Below are 26,364 nucleotides of genomic sequence, written 5' to 3'. Positions count from 1 at the left end.
AATCCTTGCTATTATGCACTGCCCTCCCACAAAATGGGGATAATAACCAACTTAGAATATCTGTAAAAGTCAGTAATTTCACTGTAAAACATATTCAGTAGTTAAATGAAGACTTGCTGAGGTTCTACAAACAAATTTAACTCTTAGACTCCAAAACAAACTTGTTTGGGAGGGTAAAAACTTGTAAATATTTCTTCACTTTCTCTGGGATCGCTACTGAATTTGAAAATTTGAGGATAAGAAAAAGATAATACATGGTAAGGTAAGAAAAGATTTTGAATACCTTATTCATCATCCTAAAGGGAGTTGTTGTTTCCCCTCCCACCAACAGAAGAGTTTCAGGAAGTCTCTATCAGTGATTAAGATTTTTTTTTTTATTCTAAATAAGAGGGGATGACACCATGGAAGTTTTTGGTTGTGATTTTTTTTAAGTATTAAAAAAAAAGAGAATGGCTACTCATCTTAGTGTAGCTTTGGCTTAAACCTATAGCGTTAATAGTTTAAGATAATTTTTACAAATCCCTTCTAAATCCTTATGATACTGTATGATGTCATAAATTTTTAATGATAATTTTTCTTTAAAAAAACAACTTGATGCAAATCCTTGAAACAAGCCCTTTTATAGCTAAAAGTTTGATAGGATTGACATAGAAATTTTAGAGACTAATAACATTTTGATGGAAATTTCTTGTAAGCAATCCAAAAATGTACATTTATGTTTACATACAATGAAGTAGTTTAATTTCAATTAAATTGGGTGAAACATATCATAAAACACTCAAGATCTGGTAAATTGTTATTTGTGAACAGATGTTGTTATGACAGTTTTAAAAACTTGATTACTTTTTAATGTGAAGATGGGATGCAGCTTCCGTGGTAGTTTTCAAGATCTTTTATAATGAAAGCTGACATTCCAGGCTGTTTGCTATAATTCCTTGGTGATATTGGTATCAGTACTGCTGTTTTTGTGGATAATTGCTTTTTGGGCATTGCTTTTGAAATCTTTTTGACATTTTATTCTCAATTAGGATAGGATACTTTAAAAATATACATGAAAACTGAACTTTGGAGAAAAAACTTTTTATAAACCAGCCAAGTTTTAAAATAAAAGGATTTAATTCTAACTAAAGAGGAATAATAGGACTGCCCAGTAATACATAAAATAAAAATAAAGTAGCCGATTCTAGTTCAGTGGAATGCCTATACATGAATCAGTTTTACCAGCCTCAGGAAGGTGGTAATGTATTTTTTTAAAGATTTATTTATTTATTTATACAAGAACCAGGGTACAGGCCAGATGTGCGGGAGGGTGAGAGGATTCACCAGAGACAGAGCAGGGAACAGAACAGACAGACTGACGAAATACACTGCGGAGGGAGCAGCGGGAGTGATAGGAGAGGTTTGCCGTACCATGTGGGACCCTCGCCAGCTGGCCGGGATCGAACCAGTGCTGCTAAGGCTGTGGACAGCTTCCCAGCGCTGTGCTCAACCACTTGCACCACCAGGGGAGGCCCAAAGGTGGTAATATTTGAAAGGTTGGTTTGCATGTCAGTGGTGGAAGGTAGCTGATTTGTGACAGGATATAAAGGATGCTGAGATACTTAAATTCATAATACATAGTATCTACTTCTTTGGCTCAGGGAATTGATAACTATTGCTAAAATGCAAACATTAATAAAATTGATACTTTATTATCAATATTTATACATTGACTCAAATAATCTTTTTTAAGAGATCTGTATGCTCTTGTTTGGATATGTGGGAGAGAAAGAAAGGTCTGGAGTAAGAGGGAGTTTCTGGTATTGAAGGATTCAGAAAGTAGTATAGTAGTATAGTAGGGGTGAGAAGATACTCATTTTCTTGGATGTAAGGTAGATCCAGGAGGGATACAAAATAGAGACAAAATGCATTGAGACTAAGCCTTGTCACCTTTCCCTATAATAATGCAGTGCCTTATGTATAAATTATCTAGTCATTCTTCATAATAATCAATATCTTTCTCCCTAAATCTTGGACTCATTGATTCTAACTTAACATTCTTAGACTACATAAAATTTTGTTTAGGGTCAAACATGGAGCATTTAATTTTGTTATACAAAGTATAGAGCAGCTGGAATGATGTATGTACGGGATATGCTATGCAAAGTGTATTGGAACAGAAGAGAATCCTCATATGTACTCATTCCCTAGTCAAGTCATCATTAATAACAATGTCAGCTGTATCCTCCACTGTGCAGGCCAATATGGCTTTGGGTATCCAAGGGGCGATGGTGGTAGGTATATCTCTAAAAAGGTGGTAAAGTGCTGATAGACTTTCATATTTCTTCTTATATTTAAAGGAAACCTTCGAGATACGTGATCATTTCTGAAGAACAGATAGGAGTAACCATGCCCAAAGAAACATAGGAAAGATGATTGGATTGACATTAATCTAGGTATTTTTCTTAGGAACATGATAAAAGACTCTGTATTTCACCTGATCCATTCAATTGCTGAAATAAAAATGTCTTAGAAAAACATATCAATGGCTTATTAATCAAATTCGAGATAACAAAATTAGGAAGAATGATTAGTATGCTACCTTAAGAAGTAGTAATCAAAAATCACTTTAAAAGCTAGAATGTAGGAGAAAGCACAACAAAGAAATAAGAGAAGTTTAAGTGTAAAGTTGTATGTTTGGGCTCAAAGGTCATGTGATATGGCTTTAGGATAGAGGATATTTGGTTTAGCCAACTGTGAGCTCAATGAATAAAGAGCAGATATGTTCGTGAAGAAATGTGCTGCTGTGGTTTAGGCTAGGTTATAGGAATGAAGAATTGAAGGAGTGTCTAAGATGGGTGGTCTTTGACCACAGCGTTTTTATACAGAAGATGGATTAGGTTTCTTTTGTGTGGTATCAGAAAGCAAAACTAGAAACATTGAGTCCAAGTTTTGGGATAAAGACATTGGCTCACTGTGGGGCATTATTGTATGTGATGTGGAATCAACTTCCTGGATGGGGGCAGCAGTTATTTGACTTGTTTATACTTAAAGGTACCAAGTTATTCCAAAACTGTCTGAAATCCAAGGAAAAAGGGTGTCTTTGTAAATGTTGTTTTCCATTGTTAGAAGTGACTGAAAGATCATTTTTCAAGGATGTGGTTTATCTGGGATCTATTTAAGTCTTTCCATCTTGAATTTCTGTGGGATTCTTCAAGGGGAAATTCTTTTTAAAAAAGGTAATTGCAAACTTCATTTAAGGAGAAAATGTCTCTTTCATGTATTTCCTTCATACAATCACTCTCCTCCAAATTTTGATCTAGTTAGTGACCATAATCACACTGTGTAAATAAACTTTTCCTCCACATTTGCAAGGCACAATTATATTTCTTTAAATCCATGTAGATATTTTAGCCTTTGAAAAAAATCCTGCCATTTTCTTGGCCTGTGTTGAATACTTCCCTCACCACCCAAACATTATGTGACACTTAGTAGCTACACTCAACTTAGAACTAACTTTTAAAAGGTGCATCATTAAAATAAAGTTGACTTTACAAATGAGGAATCTGTAAATTAAATGTTTTCGACAATAGCTTAAGGTCTGTGAACAGCATTTCCTTGGAGGTTGAGAAGACCTCACCACCTGGCACAATGAAGGGAATTTTAGAACCCTACTCTTACAGAAAAGGAGGAAACTGTAGGAATTATGTTTCTTTCTGACAGGGAAGAAAAACCAAAGGATGAAGAAAAAGAAAAATATTTCTGAGGATTTAAGGGAATTGAGTGAGAAATACTCAGTGTGATACAAAACAAAGTAATAGGAAATGTTCCAGATACTGGAAAACACTGAAGCCAGAAGTTAGTTTCTCAATGTAATCTCTCAAGGTTCCCTTCCACAAGGGTATATTTTGATTCCAAAGCTTGTCTGGTTCTGTGTAGTATGTTACTTAGATGAGTTGGGTGAACCTAAGATCACTTACATGTAAGTGGAAAGGAAGCTTTGCTGTTAGGAATCTTATCTGAAATGCACTGGACTGAAAAGCAATTAGTAATCAATTCCTCTGAGAAGTCATATTTCAAAATGTTCTGCTCTCAAATATCTTAGATACTAAGATTGCCTTTGTAACTTTTTCAAGAGGCTAAGGAAAATGCAAGGGAAGTATTTGGGAATTCTTGATTTTTTTCCATCAGTATTTGCTAACTGCTGTCAGTCACAGTCACTTCCTTCTAATCATGTATCACTTAGTTCAGTTCTGTACATAAACAGCCACAAAATGTTTCAGTTGACCCATATCTAAGAACATCAAAAGCCTCTTGCCAGGACAAGTTTTTCACATTCAGAGATTTGTCTCAAAATAAAGTGTTTGATTGAATTCATTGGGAATAATTTGTGTTTTAGACAGCCAAGACAAAGATAAAAGATAATTTATTACCTGGTGAAGATTGAACAGACTTTGTTTTTTTAGTGTTTAGCATGAGTCCATCTGCTCAACCTTGAGCTGGGAAGTCTCTTGGGACTAAGTGACTCCCTTAGAATTGTCACTTAGGTGTGCAATGCTTTTTGCAATGTTTTCCCTTCTTATCCTCGGGAAGGTGAACACGTCTCCTGGTGTCAACGTGTGTGTGTGTGTGTGTGTGTGTGTGAGAGAGAGAGAGAGAGAGAGAGAGAGAGAGAGAGAGAGAGAGAGCAAGAGAGAGAGAACCTATTGAGTTTTAGGGGTTTGATGTCTTATATAGTAGCAGGAATGTGCAGGCAGCAGCTATCTGAAAGCCAAAAGGGTTCTACCTTCTTAAGTAAGGCTTAGAAAAAAGAACAAACCCTGGATTTGGGGAGAGTTCAGAAAGTAGAGGCCATTGGCTTAGACTGGGGATCCTGGGCTTCCTGACAAATTTATATAGCTAGAGGGGCAATAGAGTTGTTAAACATTTACTTTGCAGATGGTAAAGAGATATGATGGTAAGGGATCCCCAAATGCTCTGGAGCCCCTTAACCCTACATACAAATTTGGTGCAGGTTGGAGAGATGAACAAAAACTGATAACAAAAGATTGCTTTACTTGTACCAGATGGGATACAGAAGGACAAGGTTATTGTTTTTTCAAAAGGCTTAAACTTTATAAATTCTCTGCCCTCCAACTCACCCTCCTGTCCTCACAGGATCTCAGCCACAGTCACTAGACTTGAAAGATCTCAGAAATTTCTCCTGATATTCTGGCTCCTTCCATACCTCATGGTCCTGGAAGACTGCACGCTCACTAATATGAATCATGTTCTGGTTCTTGCTGTCCAGACATAGTGGTACTGGGCCCAGAAGTGCTAGGAGTGTGCCCTGAGGCATGCAGGTGGGAATCACATCCCTGAATTTGCACGTTTGGTTCTCCAATGGATTAACACAGTGTGGCAACAGTTGAGACATTTGCATTTGGGGAAGTGAGAAGCTGTTCACCTCCCTGTGAATACTCTGCAGAGGGCACACTCCTCAGCAGCTGCATGGCCTCACATGTCTCTCCTGCTGGACGGATGCCAGGAGGAGCAGGAGAGAGTTGGCAAGCCAAACAGCACTGCAAGCCAATGGCAGGCTGTGCTCCAGCAAGCAGGGATCCCTGTCCTTCACATGTGCTGAACTGATGATCACTAGGAGACCCTGTGGCGTGGGTCAGGGTTTCTCATCCACTCTGCCAGTCTAGGTGGGCCTGTTTGTCAGTATTTTTCTTGTCATTGCTATTTGTTTTGTTTTTAGATTCATTGTGGAATTTATGTATATTTCATTTTTTAAAAGTCACAATATAAGAAATTTCACCTTTCCGAAAGGCAGCCTTTAAGATATACATAAAGTGCACTCAATCCAGGAAAACAAGTCCGGTTTGTCTGACCACCAGTGAGATGGACAAGCTTTAATTACTTCCCTCAACTAAAGCTTTGTTGAATTTCCCTCCTGGCTTCCACAGATTTGATCTCAATTCAGGAAAGTGTGAAAGAATCTTTTTCAGAAATTGCAATGAAGAAAGTTTGAGTTAGAAAAGGTCCCTCTAGGCCCCATCTTCTGTAGGGGAAGGGCCACAGTCCCAGGTAGCAGCCCAACCCTATATTTTTCTGTTTTTTAGTTGTTTGTTTGCATTGTTGTTCATATTTTGGAATTATAGGACTCTAATCTCATCCACTGACTAGAAACACATTGTTAGACTGTGTCCGGAGCCGCCTGGAGCATGCGCCATGTTGCACATGTGCTCGATGAATTAGGTTATTCGCCTTCGGAGAGACCCCTGCGCTCTCCTGTAAATCACGCGAGACTGAGAGGCACGATGGGAGGAGCGACCGGGGTATAAGAAGGGAACCGCGAGAGAGAGAGAGAGAGAGAGAGAGAGAGAGAGAGAGAGAGAGAGAGAGAGAGAGAGAGAGAGAACTGCGAGGAGACAGTAAGGAGATACGACAAGGGTGGTTACTGCGAGAGGAGCAGAGAGAAGGCCAGGGAAGTAAGAAAGTCAGGGAAAAGAAAGACATGGAAAGTAGGAAAAGGATAAAGGAAAAATAAAGAAGCAAACGCTAGCGTCAAGTTGTCAAGCCCCTCATTTCAATCCTCAGCCCTTCTCTTTCCGTGCCTCCGAATCCCGCGGGCCGGGACAAGACTGGAGATGTTTCTAGTGAAAAAACACCTAGTTTTATATATTTTTTGGTCCTTATTCCTTGTAGTCAGCAGAGATATTCTGTTCCAGTTCTTTTAGGGTCCAGGTTGTCATTTTACCTGGGTCTTATAGTCATATATCCTTCAAATTAGATGTAGAGGCCAGAGAATTGAGAATATTATTGGTGATTTAGTTCTAATCCTACCACTCCTCTCAGTCACAATATGTTATTTTGAACTTTTTAGGAGCTCCTGGGTGAGTTAAATGAATAAAGATACTGCTTACCGTTCTTTCACAAGTTTGAATAGAGCTTATAAAAGTAGGAACAGTGAGTCACTGGCATTGAAAATGTAATTATTCTTAATAGGAGGAGCTACTAGTTCTAAGTTATCCCAACCTGAAGATGTGTTGATCCTAGAAGAAGGCAGCGAAGGATTTGACCTCTTCCTTGTAAAGGAAGCACTGCAGAGATGCAAAGCCCGATACCCATTGCAAAATTTTCTTTATCTTGTCCCTTGTTCTTCAGTGTGAAAAGATTGGCTTTACCTTAAGGCAGAATTCCTGTTTAAGAAAGAGGAAGGAGTCTGTTCAGACTTCAAGTCTATAAAGATGGCTGTGCTCTCTTGACGGCTCCATATGGTGAGGTTCCCAGAAAATTTTATAGTATGTGCACAGCACCATTGGGAGAAAAAGAGAGCCTGGGCTTGGCCTAGAAGAATGTATCTTTACCAGCATAGAGATGGATAATTGCTTTATATTTGGAGGCTCTTCTCTATTGCAGGGTAAACCAGAAATCCAACCAAAGTGTAAAATGATGACTAACCAAGGATAGAATCAGGGATGGGGATCAGAAAATGGGATTCACTTTTCAGAAGGTACTGTTGAATGTATTAATCTCCATTTGGAGTTTTTTGCCCCTGAATAATGCTTGCTAATAATCACATAGAAATATATTAAACTATATAATTTAAAAAGTATTCTTTTGATTAAATTACTAAAATACATTTTACCTGTCATAATTTATGAAGTTTTTTTAAAAATACATCTGTGCTAGAAACAATCATACCTTGGTTTTCAGTGCATGAATTGATACCATTCCTTCAGAACAATTTTTTTATATATTATATGAATTATTTATATATATAATTGCTTCAAATACACATGTATATATAATATTAAACTGTTCATGTCCTTTGACTCAGCTTATTCCGTCACAAAAGAGTTTTTATATTATTAAAATGATCTTAAAATAATCTGGGCATTATCTATTGAATAAACACTGGAAGAATCTGAAAGGTAGAGAGAATGGAGATCAGTTAGATACCTCGGATCTGAGAAATAACACTGTGTGTGAGTTCCCTGAATCTTGTATTCTCACCTATATTCTGGAAAAGGAAGAATTTGGAAATGCCAATGCAGGCAGACATAAAGAAAAAAAATACCTAAGAAAATTCTCCTTTTTCAAGTCAAAGGAATAGTAAAGGGCCTAGCAAGATAGAATCTGAGTTGAATTCTCCAATACCCAGTTGGTGTCCAGGAATTGTTTATTGTGTGTGTACAGGGATCCTTGCCCCCACACAGACAATGGAAATTGGGGTCCAGGAACTTAATTTACTATGTGGTTCCATTTATATGACATCCATGAAATAGTAACAGCATAACGAGGGAGTCTAGATTAGTGCTTTTCTTTTTTTTTTTTTTTTTTTTTAATAGAGGCATGTTTTATTTATTTATTTGTTTGTTTTGTTTATACATGCACTGGGTACAGTCAGAAGCGCAGGAGGGTGAGAGAATTCACCAGAGCCAGAGTGGGGAGCAGAGCAGGCAGAAGGACCGAAGTACACTGCTGAGGGGAGCAGCGGGCGGCAGGAGAGGTCTGCGCGCCATGTGGGACCCTCCTCCAGTGGCCCGGGGGAGCAGCCGGGGATCGAACCGGCGCTGCAGAGGCTGCGGGCAGCTTCGCAACCCAACGCTCAACCGCTGCGCCACCGGGGAGGCCCTAGATTAGTGCTTTTCAAAGTTTAGGCATGCAGAATGAGGAAAGTGAGTGAAGTTAGAAAGCAGTAGAATAGTGAGCCTGGTGGTGATACATTCTGTATCTTTACTGCTGTGATTGTGCAAATGTATACATAAGATAAAATGCTATAGAAACATACACACACAAATGCACACACATACAAATATGTGCACATAAACTTGATTAAAATTTAAATACTGTGGGCCTCCCTGGTGGTGCAAGGGTTTAAGATATAACCTATGAAGCTATCCACAGTCACTGCAGTATGAGTTTGATCCCTGGCCAGGGAGCTACCCACATGGTACAGTAGACCTCTCCTGACTCGCCTGCTGCTCCCCTCAGCAGTGAATTTCAGTCAATTTGCCTGTTCTGTTTCCCACCCTGTCTCTGGTGAATCCTCTCACCCCCACAACTCTGGCCTATACCCCAGTTCTTGTATGCATAAATAAATAAATCTTTAACAAAATAAAAATAAAATTTAATAACTGGATTTTAACAATATCCATTTTCCACATTGTATATTGTGCTATAATTATTATGCAAGATATTACAATTAGGGAAATCTGGGTAAAGGGCACACAGGGCCCCAAAGTTAAAATGTTGGAATTGCTTCTTTTAGGTGGTAAGTTAGATATTGTTTGGGGATAGATTATATCAATAGCTAGTAGTTATCAAACACACATTATGTCAGGAACTGTGCTATGAGCTATAAATACAGTTTCTTACATAAGCTGGAAATGCTTTCATTCATTTTTCAGATGGCAAAAGAGCTCAGATTTTCCAATATTTTTAAAATTAATATAGTACCATATTCCATGGAACAAGATGGAAACCAAAATAAGGAATGCCTGCCTGTCTTTGTTAATATATCTTGCTCTTGTCATTGAAGCCTATACTTCCTATGCCAGGAGTAAGAGCTTTCCATTTCTGATTAGAAATGGGTATGATGTATCATGGAAGGAAAAGAGGTACAAGGTAGAAAATGGAAAAAACAAAAATGTAAGGTTATTTGAAGCATATTTGATCTACTTTGACATATTGATCATGATGTGTTCTAGTCTCACCTGAAGATTGGGAATTTCTTGAAGATACATTTTATTTACTGGAAGATTTCTCCCAAGATTGGCCTTGGACTAGATACATATAATTGTGGCACAGCACATTTGATCAAAATCAGTCAACTCATTTGAAAGTTAGTAGGAGAAAAACAAACTGATGTAAAATACTAAAAGGTCCAATTGATTTCACTATGTTCAATCAATAGCTTTTCATTTCCAATTCAGCGGGTAGTCTTCTTTTAAATATCCATGTTAACCCAGAATGACTGAAAAAAGTGTTTGATTTTACCACACACTGTTAACTGAAAATTAACCACAGGGAGACAGAAGACACAATATTCAATAACAAATCTATTTCTCTCTTTCTGAAGAAATAAGTCTCTTCATATGGATCATGTGAAGAAAACTAGCTCTATAGTTTGGTTTATATATTACAAACTTAAGTACATTTTTGTCTGATTTTTAATGTGTCCCTTAGTCCAATTAATGATTCCTTTCTTGATTAGAAGGATTTTGTGACTGAGTTTCAAAAACAATATCACTGGGATTATTAATTTATCATACTTTGCTAACCAAACATATGACAGTTTAGTTTCTGATTTTAAAATACCAAGTATTGATTTTATATTTTCATTTTTTTATTCATATGTAGAATAATCTCTGATCCAAATGTCAAGAGTAGTCAATCCCTCCAGCTTTACCCAATGTTGGTAAATCTGTTCTTTCTTTCAGGAAAACATTAATTCACTTTCATAAATGCCAGCTATTATGATAAGTTTTGGAATACATCAAATTTAATTACATCAAATTGTTAATATATGACTTAAGGAATAGATGGCCTACAACAATTTCAAACTGCTCAGATGAAAAATACAGTTCCTTCCATTAAGACTTCAAAATGTAATACGAGATACTACAAATAAAAAGATTTACAAGTTGTGGGGTTTCTAGAAGCCTTCCTGGAGGAAGTGTTCAAGATGATTCCAGAAGCATAAGTAAGAGGAGTCAGGTGGATAAAGGCACATGGGAGAGAAAATCTTTTCTGGGAGAGAAAAGGTATTTACAGAGGGAGGCAATGAGGCTATGATGAGGCTTGACTGGAGAGAAAGGATCAAAGTACAAACACTCTTGCTAGATTTCTACTGAGGGAATTAGGAAAGGTTAACTGATTATGAGTAGGAGAATGAAAGGGGAGATTAGTTATGTCATTCCACTTGCAGTGTGTGTGTTGGAGGAAGGTGTTTAAAAAGATGGGCAGGACTGGAGGCTGAAGGATCACTTAGAAGTTATTTCATCACTGAGGCTGAAATGTAAGCAATACAAAAAGCAATGGTAGTAAAAATGATGAAGACAAGCCAACTGAATGGCAAGAAGGAGTCCTAGACTGACCTCATGTAAATTGAATGGGAGGGAGAAATCAAAGTGGAGATATCTGACTTGTGAAACTGGTGTGTACAAAGGAGATTTAAAATAGAGAAGAATAGACTTGCAAGGAAGCAAAGAGGGAGATAACACACCCAGTTTTACATATCCTAGTGACATATTTGGTAGGCAGATTGACATTATTAGTCTTTTGAAACTATGAGAGAAATGTGAACTGGAAATATAGATGACAGTATCAATAGCATAAAAATAGTAGTTAATGACATGGGAATATATGGGATTGCTCTGGAAAAGAGTGGTCAAAGGCAGAATGCTGGAAATAGGGAAACTGCAGGGTGGGAGGGAGGAGGAAGGCCCCGAAAGAGCCTGGGTACTGAGTAGTAGGAAGGCAAATAGGACTATGTGGGGTCAAGAAAGCAAAAGAAAAGAGAATTTAAAGAATAGAATAACTAATAATATCAAATAACATGGGAATAATATAATAATGGCAAAGGTATCCACTGATCTTTGCATCTAGGAGTCCTTTACTATCTTGATGGATTATAATTTTTCTCAAGATAGGAAGAACATTGTGGAGCAAATGGAAAGATAAGGAAGTAGAATGGCATGTTTAGGCTACTTAAAAATAAGCCAAACAACAAAAGTCAAATGTTTCTTTATATTTTTTAATAAAAGTAATATATTTTCATTACTGAGGAGTGAAAATCAAAAATTAAATGTGTACTCCAGAGAAAACACTATCAATATTTAAGTTTTAGTGTGCATTCTTCCAGAATTTTTCCATATTTGAAAATTTTACCTAGAGTCTTTGCTTGGAAATAAGATATAATGTGTCTTTAACCAATATTTCCTTAAGTACAGACTTAGTCTTTCTGTCTCTGTAGTTTATAAACTCTATGAAGGTAGGAATGGTGAATGTTTTCAATGCTTATTCTTTGTGCCTATTGTAATGTCTTAAAATAAAATTGCTGAAAGAGCAAATAGAACTTAAAAAAACATCATAAGGAATGTGCAATACAAAAATAAAACCAACTTCAATCCAGTAGGATCAAATTTTAAAACATTAAAGAGGGATGCAATATACCTTACAGAAATTCACATAATTTGTTTTAGATTCTTTGAGAATCTGCTTTGTTTTTGAACAATGAAAATTGTGACACTGGAACAAGCAACAGTGGCAAAGAATTTGCCTTATTCCAGAACATCTACTTGTGTATACATGTGTGCATGCATGATGCCATTTTTATTATTTTTAATTTTACTCAGTAGGCTTTGAACTTGTTGATTATGATTTTGTCAACTAGATTGCTTAAATAAAACAATGCTCACAGTTGGTGAGGAATAGTTATCCTCATGACCCCCAGATGTCATAGCTGCCTTCTGCCTGACCCTTAAGTACTTGTCTACTAGGGGACAAATTAACAGCTCAGTTAATTTATATGATTTTCTGAATGTTGAAAGTCTAATGCCTATTGCTCATTCTCATTAGTTCTGTCATGCAATCATTCGATTGCAAAATACTTTCTAATTACAAACCAAAAGAGTTAGGACTTGTGTGTATTCAATCATGTACATAGCTACAGAAAAAAAGCGAAGGCAAAGGTAGGTGTGATTTTTTTATAAACAATGTAATCTCCACAGGTACTCAGCTGCACTTGCATGATGGTGATGAGAAAGAAAAAGAGTTCTGTGGCCGGCAGCTACATGATCCCTTAGGTATTGAGAACAGGGAAACAGCAAATCGGACACAGACTAACAATACACACCCCCCTCCTAAATGTGACTGACCAGATCTGGACAAAACAAATTAATTGCATGCCCCAATACAGGGTTGCTATGAGAACCCCACAACACCTTCTAAGTAAGCCAGAATTGAGCCTTACTTTCCTGGAACAGATGGTATTTGTGGACCGAACTTCAAGGAAATAAGGAAAGCAGAGCAAAGAAAATAATACAGAGGCTGGCAAAGGATGATGTAGAGTGTATTGAATAACAAAACTGACCTTTTTGGTCTATGTTCCAAATACAGAAATAGGTTAAGCCTATTTCATATTATTTCTGATGCCTGGAACTCCACTCAGTAATTGTGGTCTTGGATCACTAGAGAAATGAACTGAGGACAACTCAAGCATGACTTGATGATTGCTAAGATCATTAATGGTTGGGTTTTTTTGCTAGCAATGAGCAAAGTGGATATATGACAACTTGTGCTCAGGCTGAAAGAGCAAAGTTTGACAAGGTCAAGGTCCTCATTATGGGACCTTGGCTATGTTGATAAATGGGAAAACTGGGGCACAAAATTTAAGGAGCTATTCACTCCCTAGATTATGCAAAGTTTACCTTGTTCTTGAGAGACACTGAGTGAGTGCCTCCCTGAATTTTCTTTCTTTGACTTCTCTTTTGCCCAGTCTAGTCCTGGTCCTGCCACATTAAAATATTTTCAAGGCATCCACCCATTCTGGGCCCCATCCCCTCTTCAAAATAACCCTTACTTTAAAATAAGTGGTATAGGAATTATCAAGAGAAAATAGATACATGTCTGCCCATAAGACTTTCACTCCAAATCTAAAGATATCTGTCCTTAGATGTTTCACTTGATTTTTATCTTCTTTTTAGCTTTTGGAATCCTGTAACAAAACAGCACATGCCTATTAGCCATTTTTGGTGGCTTATGCGAGGATAGAGAACATACTTAAGCAAGTAGCATTTGACATGAAGTTGGCAGAGAGAGTGACTATATTGCATGCCAGAACCAAGATTCTAAAAGATCTTGACAGGCTGAAATGATGGGCCAAATATAATAAGATGAAACTTAACTGGGATAAATGTCTGTACTTTGGTCAAACTTCCAAATAAACAAGTGCAAAATGAGAAAGAAGCAATCAAAAGGCAACTCTTCAGAAAAAGACTTAGCGGTATCATCTAAATAGTTTCAAAGAGGGCCTCCCCGGTGGCGCAGCGGTTGAGCGCTGGGTTGCGAAGCTGCCCGCGGCCTCTGCGGCGCCAGTTCAATCCCCAGCTGCTCCCCGGCCACCGGAGGAGGGTCCCACATGGCGCGCAGACCTCTCCTGCCGCCCGCTGCTCCCCTCAGCAGTGTACTTCGGTCCTTCTGCCTGCTCTGCTCCCTGCTCTGGCTCTGGTGAATTCTCTCACCCTCCCGCGCTTCTGACTGTACCCAGTGCATGTATAAACAAAACAAACAAACAAATAAATAAATAAAACATGCCTCTATTAAAAAAAATATTAAAAAAAATAAATAGTTTCAAAGAATCAATTGTGCAGTGTGCTTAATCTAAAACTAAATATAGGTCCTCCCTGGTGGCGCAAGGGGTTAAGCACAGCACTGTGAAGCTATTCACAGCCTCTGCAGCATGAGTATGATCCCTGGCCGGCCAGGGAGCTACCACATGGCACAGCGGATCTCTTCTATCTCACCCGCTGCTCCCCTCAGCAGTGTATTTCAGTCAGTCTGCCTGTTCTGTTCCCCATTTTGTCCCTGGTGAATCCTCTCACACCTCCCTCCCCTGCACCTCTGGCCTGTACCCCACCTCTTGTATGCATAAATAAATAAATCTTTAAAAAAATAAAAAATAAAACTAAATATAACTTTAGACATTGTTGATAGAAGTCAATTATCTCAAGTGAGGGAGTTGGTAACACTATTCTGTTCAAATGGAGTCACTCCCTCACAGAAGTGGGTAGAGAGCTCCTGTTTAGAAAAATCTATTAGTGCCCCCCTTGTGAGTGAGGTTAGTGGACTTATTTACAAGGGAACATGTGATGCCAAGGAAGGTAACTTTTCTGGATAATAAAACAATGGAATTTTCTGGGAAAATTATCTCTGTAGGTTGAGGCAGGGTCTAGCAATATAATGGCAGGTTTGAGACTAAGGGGAAGAAGTCTACTGAGAACTTTCTTGTTAGGGAAATATCTGTGAACTTATAGAACAGGTATTTAATAGTAGAGTTCTTTTTGTTATGAATTATAATTTTCCATGAAATTACCAAATCTTCATTACAGATGAGTTACATAAATCAGGATTGTGTTTGATGGAACAGAGAAGGGGAGTTTTTTTGTATGTGGGGAGGAGAAAGTTTGTGGGCAACTCTGTGCTCAACTGCCTGCACCACCAGGGGAGGTCCCTCTTTTCTCTTAACTTCCACATTCTGGTCCCCTCCTGGGCTTATACACAGCTTGCTGGACAGAATCTAGGCCCTCTCCGGGAATTTCTGTTGCCAGTCTCATAACTTCTGGTATAATCAAGGACTTTCTCTTGAAAAAAAAAAAATAGTGACAAGAAATTAGACTACATGAAGGCAAAGAATGAAGATTTGGCTAAGGACTTTGGGCAAGTGTTAATAGCTAGCTTTTGAAACTAACCACTCCCATAATCCAGTGAATTGTAAGCAATGGATGACTTGGCATGGATTTTGAATAATTTTATATTATGTAATCTAAGTGAAGATGGGGAAGTTGGGAAAATTGGATATCACATGAAAACTTACGATCTTTTCTGGTGGTCTGTTTTGTTTATTTTGCATCTATCACATACTGCCTTAGATATAGAAATAGCTAATAACTATCCATGGAGAGAAATGTCTGTTGAGAGAAGTAGTAGCACCTTTTATATGCCAAGGATGATGACACAAAAACAGTAATGAATAAGGCAGAGACTGACCTCAGAAAGCCTATAATTTTGTAGGGAGTCATTCCTGCAACTAATTATTTATTAAGACATTTTTCTTGGCATTAGGCATATATAAAGAAAAAAACAGACAAGGTCTGTGCTTTGATGGTGTTTGCCTTTTGACTAGAAGCACAAGGATAAGAACTGACCAAGTCAAGGATTAAGAAAAGCATTCAGCAGTGATGAGTGCATGGAGAGGACTGAAATGGTATAGAGAGATAGGCTGACTTAAGGCCTCAGCAGATTGGGTAGTCAGGGAGCCTGGTGAGTTATTTATGGTGAAATATGAATGATGGGAAGGAGCCAGCCACATGAAGACCAGAAATTGCAAGCATGATGAAAAATGAACTCAGCATGCATAAGGACCAGAGAGAAGGCCAGCAATACTTGCAGACATTGAGAGAGGTCAAGAGTCTGGTACCAGATGAGGGGGGAAATCTAGAGAGAGGTCAGGGAACAGAATTATGGGAACCAGAATAAAAAATTGGATTTTATTCTGAGAGTTATACAAAGTTATTGGAAGATTTTTTAACTTGATGTGGTTATGAGGGTAGAGATGAAATTAGTGATAGAGCATGATAAATGCTTTACTAGACATAAGACAAAATCACATATTTCCAAGTGTCTGTGGCACTGTCAGAGAAGGGTCCCTGAGAAGCATGTTGCCTGACAGTTAAACAGGTGAAGAAAGAGAAAGGAAATGTTGCATAATCCAGTCTGGAAACTGGATAAAGTGTGACTTTGTCATGAAGTGCAGGGAGCTCAGTATGAATAAGAGAGAAAGGGAAAAGATGAGAGTGGAAGGTGAGAGGTGGCCAGATTGGGAGGGATTGTGCACATCTTGCCAAGAAGTTTGCAATTTTGCCCAAAGGCAATGGGAAAAAAACACAGAATTGCCATCAGTAGATTTTCATGCCAGATTTGTTCTTCAGCATGTGTTCCCTGGAATATCATGAAGACAATATGAATAGAAGTAAAACCTTTGTTCAGGACACCAACTATGAGGCTGTAATCCAGAGATAAGATAATAATAATGGCCTGAACTAAGACATTGGGAGGGGAGAGAAAGAAACATATGGATCTGATAAATTATATGGATGCTAAGAAAACATCTTGTTGACTGGTTGGCAAGTAGGTAGATGGCCATGTGTTTCACTAAGGGGGAAATAAAAAGGATTACCAAGCCTGTTGTGGGGATTTAAGGGAGACTGGGAGATGGTGTTAATTCAATGTTATACTTATTAACTTTGAGATAACCAGAAACCCATGTTTTAGAGACTATCAGAGGGAAAAGAATCTATAAATACCACTAAGAAGAAATTTCTGGAGCAACAGAAGGATTACAAGAAGGCCTTGTCAAAGAATCTCAATTACTTGAGAATTTAAGATATAGAAACCAAGAGTGTGAAATATTTCAGAGACACTGAGAACTGATAATGGGCCTCAGAGTTTAATAACAAAAATAGAGATATGTGATAACAATTGTTAAAGCAGTTCATTGAATTTTCTGGAAGGTTTTACCATATGGGAAAAGGTTTCTCCAAAAGAAACTTATTCAAGGAGAAAATATGGAATGTACTCCCAATGACTACAAGTCTTCTTTTCACACTCACATTTTAGTTTATTAAAAGCTTATTGTATATATTATTTTCTTGAAATTGTCCCTTCACCCTATAAGAGCCCTTGGCTTCTCCAAGCCTCTAAATGTCTGCCTAAGTTACATCCTATTTTTATCACTTTTCCTTTTCTCAGTTACAATTAATCATTGAGGCAGTTGATTTTACCACCAAAACCTGTTTGCTGTTCTTGCTCTCTATTTTCTGCTTTTACTGAGGTAACATTGGTTTGAAACATTGTGTATGATTTAGAGGATCACACCCTTCAGGTGTATGTTACTACACTACACCAATCACCAAGTCACTAAAAGTCCTCCACCATGGCCCAGAATCATATTTTTTCAACTTCATATTTAATTAATTATTTAATTGAAGTAATAAGATGATAGCTCTATCAGGTATTGCTGCTGCAGTACATCCACCACCATATTACCCATAGTCCCCCACCATGGCTCACTGTGCTGCCTTCCCTTTTTTTCTTTCCCCTCTTCCCTCTGGATACTTCAGTTCTGTTGACTACAGCTGTAAGGTTAGCTCCTTACAGGTAAAGGGATGTAGCAAAATAACTGTATTCTTAAAGAAACAGGTGATAGTTCTGACTGCCATATGCAATAAAATATTCTATTATAAATTTGTAACTTTTTAAAATTTTGAAACAGTATCAAACATGGAAAATAGGTGCAAGAATAGAACAACAAATTTTTTCCTTCTGAATCTGAGAGTAAGCTGATGAAATGACACTCCATTGCCTCCACGTACTTCAATGAGCATTTCTTATAAAGGAAGACATTAACTTTGATTATTACAAACCATCAAACCAGGGAGCAACTCACACAGCGGCGCAGCAGACCCCTCCTGACTCACCTGCTGCTCCCCTCAGCAGTGTATTTCAGTAGATCTGCCTGTTCTGTTCCCCACTCTGTCTCTGGTGAATCCTCTCACCCCCCACACCTCTGGCCTGTACCCCAGTTCTTATATGCATAGATAAATCTTTAAAAAAAATCAAATCAGAAAATTAATATAAACATATTACACCTCCATAATTTCAAGTCCCATTTACATTTTATCAACTATAAAAATAATATCTTGGAACAAAAGGATCCAGTTCAGAAGACATGTTGCATTTAGTTGTCACAGTTCTTATTTTCCTTCAGTTTGGAACAGATCCTCAAGCTTTCCCTGACTTCATAAACTTGACACTTGAGATATACAAATAGGCTATCTCTCATCAAACTTTCAATTAATTAAATATGAGAATGGGTTCATGGGTTCTGTTTTTATAATGTTATAATCTATTTTAATTATTTTTTATTTTGGTTTCTCAAATTGTCCTGTTTTGGGCCAACAGGAGCTTGTGTGCCCTGACACATCTCATCATCTGTTAAGCACTCTTGTATGGCACAGCAAGACATTCCAGGCTCATCTTGTTCTTTCTCTGCTGAATCTTGGATTAAACCTTTCCTCCAAGAAACCCTAATTCCTTTTAAAGGGGGATAATATTTAGTAACCAAAATCAATAATATTTAATAACCAAAATCTGGGTGCTAGGCATTTTAAGAAGATAAGCAAGCACATCAACTGATGGTAAGTTATGTATCTCAACTTGACTGGGCTATGATGCCCAGATATTTGATCAGTTACTCCTCTGTGTTTGACTGTGAGGATGTTGAGTGTTTCTGGATGAGACTAACAGTTGAATCAGTAAACTGGGTAAAGCAGATTGTCTCCTGCCTGACTGCCTTAGAAATGGGACATCAGTTATTTCCTGGTTTTGAACTCATGTGGAAAGACCAACTCTTCCTGGGCCATGGGTCTGCACACTTTTGGAATAGAACTATACCATTATCTCTCCTGGGTCCCTAGCATTTACGCACAGATTTTGATACTTGTCAGCTTCTATTATTAGAGGAGCCAATTCCTCATAATAAATATCTCTCTCTCACACACACACACACACACACACACACACACACACACACACACAAATGCATCTAATTGGCTCTAATTCCCTGGAAAACCCTGACTAATATACACATATTTACCTCTATATCTATTTTTATGTCTATGTTGAAAAACATGAGTTCAAACAAATATCTCCAATTTGGGTTGACATCATAGACTGCTTGTACTTTTCTCCTCTCCATATCTGCCCTTCCCTTTTCTGACCATGAGAAATCTGGCTCCCATCAGCCTTAATAAATTTTCTTTTTGTTCTGACCCCCTATATGTAACCAGTCACAGGTCTTTGCTGCCATTCCTTGTCTCAGTGCACTGATGCCTCCTAACTCACTGGGGCTCTGATACCTCCACCAGGCCATCATCATCCTTTCCCCTGCACGGTTCCTCACATGCTTCCCTCACCTCACACCTGTACCTCACCCTGCTCAGACACCAACAGTCACCTATGCTGCTCCCTACCTACCTTCACCCCAAGCCAATACCCTTCTTGCTCCCTCACACACTACTTAGGGTTGCCCTCCTATGGAAATAACATCCTAACCTGTTTCATTTTTTTTTTTCAGTCCACAAAACAATATGGAAAATTGGCAATATATATTGTGGTCTTGATGTTTTCTGATTTAAACAATTTTCCAGTTCATCAAATATTTTTAGAAACATACCTATATGAGTATGGATCACATAGCCTCCCTCCTCTATATACCTCTTTTGAGACTTCAGCATTGGTGTAACCACCAAATGTGTAAGGAAAAACATGACCTTGAAACATATCAAAAGTATCCCACATTCTATTTGAGAAATGGCATTTTAAGTCCCTCTTAGAAAAGTTGTGCATTCACATTTAGGATCCATGGCAGCTGTGCTACTATACTTAGCAGGAGGGTAGAGATAGAAGCTTAATTTTGACAAATTTCTCAATGCATTTCAAATCTTACTTTGAATAATGAATTATTTAAAAAACAAAACTTATTTGGATAAGTGTGCTTTTCAAAATCTTGGTTTAAAAATATTCACAACTTTATTCATGAAGTAACATATATAATGAGAAGTATTCTCATTTCTGGTATAGTTCCTGCAGCATATTTTTTAAGAGAAAAGTGTTTCTATGGCAAAACACTGGCAAAACCTTTTTATCTTTCTGAATTTTTTGCTCTTCATTTAGAAAAACAATAAACACTCTCTCCTTTACCAGGCACTGAAATGCTGACATATGAAGTGTAATATTTATTACTTTTCACGAGGCAACATGAAAGTTGGCAGATATGTGCTCTTTAAGATTAAAGAAGAAACATTGCAAATTTCCTTGCCAAACACCATGGTGATAGGAGAACACTATGTGATTTATTCACAGTAATAGAGTTGTCTAGAAATAGGAAAGAAAAGAAATAATATTCTGGAATAATTCTTCATATATATGTTGAATTGATTCCTATCACTAGTTTCATTTCAAAACTATTCCATAATTGTATTTCATACTAGAGTATTTTATTAAAAATCAAATAAAGAAATCATACCTACTAGAAATGGAGCTCTGTCAGAGAACTTTAACTCTTTCACAACCAGAGACAGTAAGTCGATGCTCAGATTCAATACTGAAGAGTGAAATGGGAGCTGGCCACTCCAGTGATGGCAAGTCCTACTTCAGGTCACGCAGGCTGCTTTCCAGGATTTCAATGTGTGACATGTATCAGAAAAATCTCATAACAAGCTATTTGTTGTCATTGCAAAGTAGTGGTGGCATTGGCAGCAAGGCTCCCATATTTAGGAAATCAATGAGTGTTGTGTAGTTGTAAAATTTAAGGAAATTGCTTATTTATTTTTATATGCAGCCTTAATTATTTACAGAAGCTATCTGAATGAAAACTGGCATAAATCAAACATGATAAAAATACTAAACCAATATTTCCCAAAATGAGTCATAAAATAAATTTAGTGGTTTGTGGTCAACATTAAAAATTAAAATAGTTCTATAAAACTATTAGAAGGTAGCTTATGTATAATAGTAACTATTTTTCTTGCATTTTTAAAAATTTTCCATTATTGCATATTGTTGGATGGTGGAGGGGATATGATGTGAAATGCATTTTTAAAGTTAATTGTATGAAAATATACTTTAAAATCATTCTATTCATGGAATCCCACAGTATTTTACATTTACCTCTTCATTCTCTCATTCATGCTTTAAATCAGTTTTCTTAATATGTATATAGTTTTCTCCCAAAGTTGCCAAAACACTTAGCACATATTAAGCACTTAAACATTCTAAGTATTATTGAAATTAGGAACAGTTAAGAAATTCTCATTGGTCATATATTACATATATTATATTTCATACACTCTAGTAGATGCTAGGGGATGAAAAGATAATGTATGCTCTAGAAGGTAGGGTTGAGTGGGAGAGAGTGATGCATGAACAAGTGATGAGAGTGGGCTGTGCATCTAGTGTCCCAGTAATAGATAAAGTAGAATGGCACTGGCACATGCAGGCCTGACACTGCAAATCCTGTGCAGAGAAGTAATTTTTAGAACTGAATCTTGAAGACAAAGAGTAATGGTAGGGAGAGAGAGAGAGAGAAAGAAGAAATTATGCAGAGATGTGAACGTGTTTTAAACAGCAGAACAAGAAATCATTTGTGACTAGAACCTTTGGGGAGGCAGGTGATGATTTTAGAATATAGGTACAGGGTTAAAAAGAACACATTCCTCAGGGTTCTATTTGCTTGTACAGAGATGCCTGTATTTTATCTTAAAGGCTGTGAAGAAACATTTTCAGGCACAGAGGTGATATGATTAGATTAGTTTTCAAAACAAGTGACTTGGGTTAGAGAGATTGAATTCCAAGAGGGTCCCCACGGGAATAAGGAAAATTCAGTGTGAGTTTACTATAGTAGAGATGACCATGGTATGAATTGAAACCCTGAAAATAAGACAGAAAAAGAATGAAATTGAAGAGAACTACGAGGAAGATCTGGAGGGTTGGTGGATTGTAAGGGCACAGATAGAGGCAGATGTTGAGTAAAGTTAAAGCAAGTGGATTATGTGGACTTGCTGAAATAGTGAGAACAAGAAAGGGGTAGATTTGGGAGCTCTGATAACTAATTTAGTTTCAGAAATGTGGTTTTGAGGATCTTCTCATGGAGATATTTAATAGGGGTTGGGATAGAAAGAATTCTCAAAATATTTAACTGAATGTATATATGAGCAGTTGGACATGAAGGTGGAAGACTTGGGAACAGCATCGATATTTTGCAAATAAGAGAAAATGATGTGCAGTGAGATTTGGGAACACCATACCATAAGAGGTAAAGAGGGAAAAGGAGAAAATAGAGACAAATGAAAGATTTGCAAAGTGAATGATCACACCAGTATCATTCTGATCTAAAAGTGAACTTTCAATTGCAGGACATAACATTTGTTTAATATCCATAGAGTATATTATGTCAGTTCAGTTATCTTAACTCATCTGTCCTCCAGATCATATTAGGTAAAGGTTTTAGGAAGGGAGATCTGTAACCTAAGATATGATTCAGAAACTGTACAGATACTCACTCCCCTTGGATTACTATCTGCCTTTACAGTTCCAAGGTGCCTGTCTGTGAGTTAGTTTGTTCAGGAATAGGCTGGAATTAACAAGTGTGGAAATTACAAGCAACTGTCTAAAGGTATTTGCGCTAACAGGAAAGCCAGAGGGTGTGGACATTAGAGTCCCTAGAGTTATTTATAACTCATGATAAAATGATGGGATGTGGTTTTCATTGAATGAGTAGCTTTATTGAGTCTCACTAGGAAAACTGAACTGGTTATCAGACCTCTCAGAAAGTTTCTGGCATTCAGTGATGCAAAATTTGATGAGAACCTGTGTTTCATTCTCTCTCTCAAATCTGTCACATTGTTTGTGCTTGATAGTTCTACTCTAGGACCAGCTCATCACAGTGTGCTCTCTCACTACTCTATTAGTTTTCTAACCATGCTCACATCTTTTTTATATCAACCTCCATATTCCTTGTCTACACATTAGCCTGAATGATTTCTCAAAAGCAAATCTGAGTATGTCCCCTTTGCTTAAAATTTTAGGAAAAAATTAAAATATTTATAGTTTACCCAGTCCTGCATGATCTGTCCTCAAAGTAATTTCCTTGGCTTGTTCTCTGTGCCCCACCAGGTGGTCAGTTGTTAGAGCCACCAGCATATGGTGCAGCTCAGACTTCATTCTTAGTCTCTGCTCAAAAGCTGCTCCCTTAAACCTCCAGACTGGGCCAGACAGGTTCTAGACTATACAACAGGGACCCTGAAAATTTCCCTTATAAAGATTATTACAGCTTCTACTGATAAATGTTTTTGTATAATAACATGATGATATTTGTTACCTCACTGGACTGGAAACACCTTGCCCCTAAGGGCTTCAATTAACTTGTTCATCATTTTCTCCCTGCCCCACTCATAGTGCACAGAGCATGGGGTGGCTTGGTGGAACTTGGAATGAATGAAGCCCATGAAGTAACTGACTGAGTTAGGGGTATAGTTGTGCCCACTTGGACAGAGAGTTCTTTATGTTATCAACCCCAAATTAATCTATTGCACTGTAATGTGAATATGTCTTCTTGGCTGTCCTGTCTTATGGAGAAAATAATGACAAATCACTGAGAAAATATCCTTATGAAGAGGTTTCAGGATTAAATGATCTCTATGATCATTTTCATTCATGAAAAAAAGTATTTAATGAGATTAATAATATTAATAAAATCTTTATAATTTGCTTTGTACCTAGTAAATGCTTTTTTCTATATTATCTACTATTTCCAACTCATATTATTTTGAGTTGGTTTTCCTATTTTGGGAGGTCTTTAATAAAAGAAGTTAAATGCAGAATCATATGATGCCTTCTTGTCAGGGTAGAAAGAATTTAATGACTGTTTACATGTGTGCAGCCATAAATTATGCTAGTATACTCTGCCTCAAATTGGATAAAATACAATTTTATTCTGTATTCTGGATTAAAGTACTTGTGCATGTCAATAGAAAGAAACCACATAAGAGATAGCTAACATTGGATTTAATATAACTAATACTTTTATTACAAATTTATATATCATATGAGACAGTATAAGCTATTAGAGATGAAAGATAATTTCATTTATGAAATTTTAAACATCCATGACATATAAGACACAATATCAAATGAGCTTGAGTCTGACAAGCCGATGGCAGGTGTCCCCGTTGGGTGGTACAGTGTATTTTGTGGTTTGTGATCCCAATAATTATCCTCCTTTTGGCAAAAGGCTCCAGTTTTAGTTTAGGTTCATTCTTCCCCATTCTCTTTCATTTTAACTCATACTCAGCTCTAAGAGTGGAACATGTGACTTGGGTCCAAGTCTAGCAAGTACACTGTATTACATTCTCCTTGTCACAGTAATTGATTGAGGAGCATCAATCAGACATAATGAAGCTTTCAGTTTGGGATGAGACAGAGGTTAAGTCCTCTTTCCATTAGACCTGAGACTGGAAGGATGTGAGGTTCAGATGTTCAAGTGTCTTACTTTCTTGGAAGAACCCACTTGAGGCATCATCAGCCCAGAGGAAGCATTTTAGTGAGAGCTAGTGGCATCTGCCTCAAGGCACGCTTGAAACTGTCCTGCTCCCTGACCTTTCCAGTTATGTTAACTATTGAGGTACACTTTTATCTTTTTTAAGGATCTCTTTTGATTTAGGTTTTAGTCTATATAACCCAGAGTGTTAATGCTGGTGCTTTCAAGAGTTCTAGAGGTTAAATCTATACCATGTTCTGTTTTCTGACTGGAAACATGGAGGGTACAGAAGAAAAAAATTTTTCCTGCTTTGCCAGAATGCCTGAAGAATTTCACTGAGCTAAAGATCAAGTGTCTGAGAATGAAGGTTGCCCAAAAGATTCTTTGAAAGGCAAAGAGGACGCTTGTCTGTGATAAAGCTAAGCACTATTGCAAGGAATATAGGCAGATGTGCAGAGCTGAGATTACAAGCTAGGATGGCAAGCAAAGCCGGCAAGTTCTATATCCCTTCAGAAACCATTCTGTCATCAGAATCAGAGGTATCAATGACTGGCCCCAAAATTCAAAAGGTATTAGAGCTTCTTTGCCTTTACCTGATCTTCAATATTACCTTTGTTAAACTCAACGAGGCTTCAGCTAACATGCTAAGGATCATAGGAATATATGTTGTTTAGAAGTACTCAAATCTGAAGGCATTAAATGAATAGATCTACAAGCATAGCTTGGTAGAATCAACAAGAAACAAAATGCTGTAAGAGATAGCTCATCAAATGTTCCATTGCAATATGGCATCAGCTGTATGGAGGAACTGACTTAGGAGATTTATGCTGTTGGAAAACATTACCAAAAGGTGGACAGCTTCCTCTGGTCTTTCTAATTTTCTCCTCCATGAAGTAGAATAAAGGAAAAGACCACCCATTTTGTAGAAGATGGAGAGGGTAGCAACAGGGAAGACCAGCTCAACAGGCTTAGTAAAAAGATTAGGCATCTGCAATGATTATTTTTGTAATCTGGTCCATTGATAAATAGTGACTGCTTTCAAAGTGAAAAAAAATTAAAATAAATCTATACCATGACAACATGAAATATTCATTAATTCAGTAGAGCTCTGATATTTGTAAGGCGCTTCTTAGATTTTTCACATGCTCTGTTTGGAGGACTCTCTAATTTTAGGTATAACTCTTTTTGGGGAATTGTTTTTTTTCCCAAGAAAGAAAGTTCTTTTTTAATCACTTCACAAAAGTCCTCATACTGTATAATAAGTCAATTATTAATACAGACTTTCTACCCAAGGTATTCAACTGAATCAGATGACTTGTTCCCACATATAAGTCTTGAAATTACACAATTCAGCATTGTATTTGGATAAATTCTAAATTATTATGCCACAAATCTGAATGGTTGTTTTGAATCAGTCAAAGGGAAACTTAAATACCTCAAATGCCAAGGAGAATTAGTTTGATAGTAGCCCATACTTGCTTGTGTGTTTATACTCTTTCAGAAAATATAAATAAGGC

The sequence above is a fragment of the Talpa occidentalis genome, unplaced genomic scaffold (genome assembly GCF_014898055.3).
Source record: "Talpa occidentalis isolate TD23 unplaced genomic scaffold, MPIMG_talOcc4v2.1 talOcc4.2, whole genome shotgun sequence".
Lineage (NCBI taxonomy): Eukaryota > Metazoa > Chordata > Mammalia > Eulipotyphla > Talpidae > Talpa > Talpa occidentalis.
Note: the sequence above shows the minus strand (reverse complement) of the source record.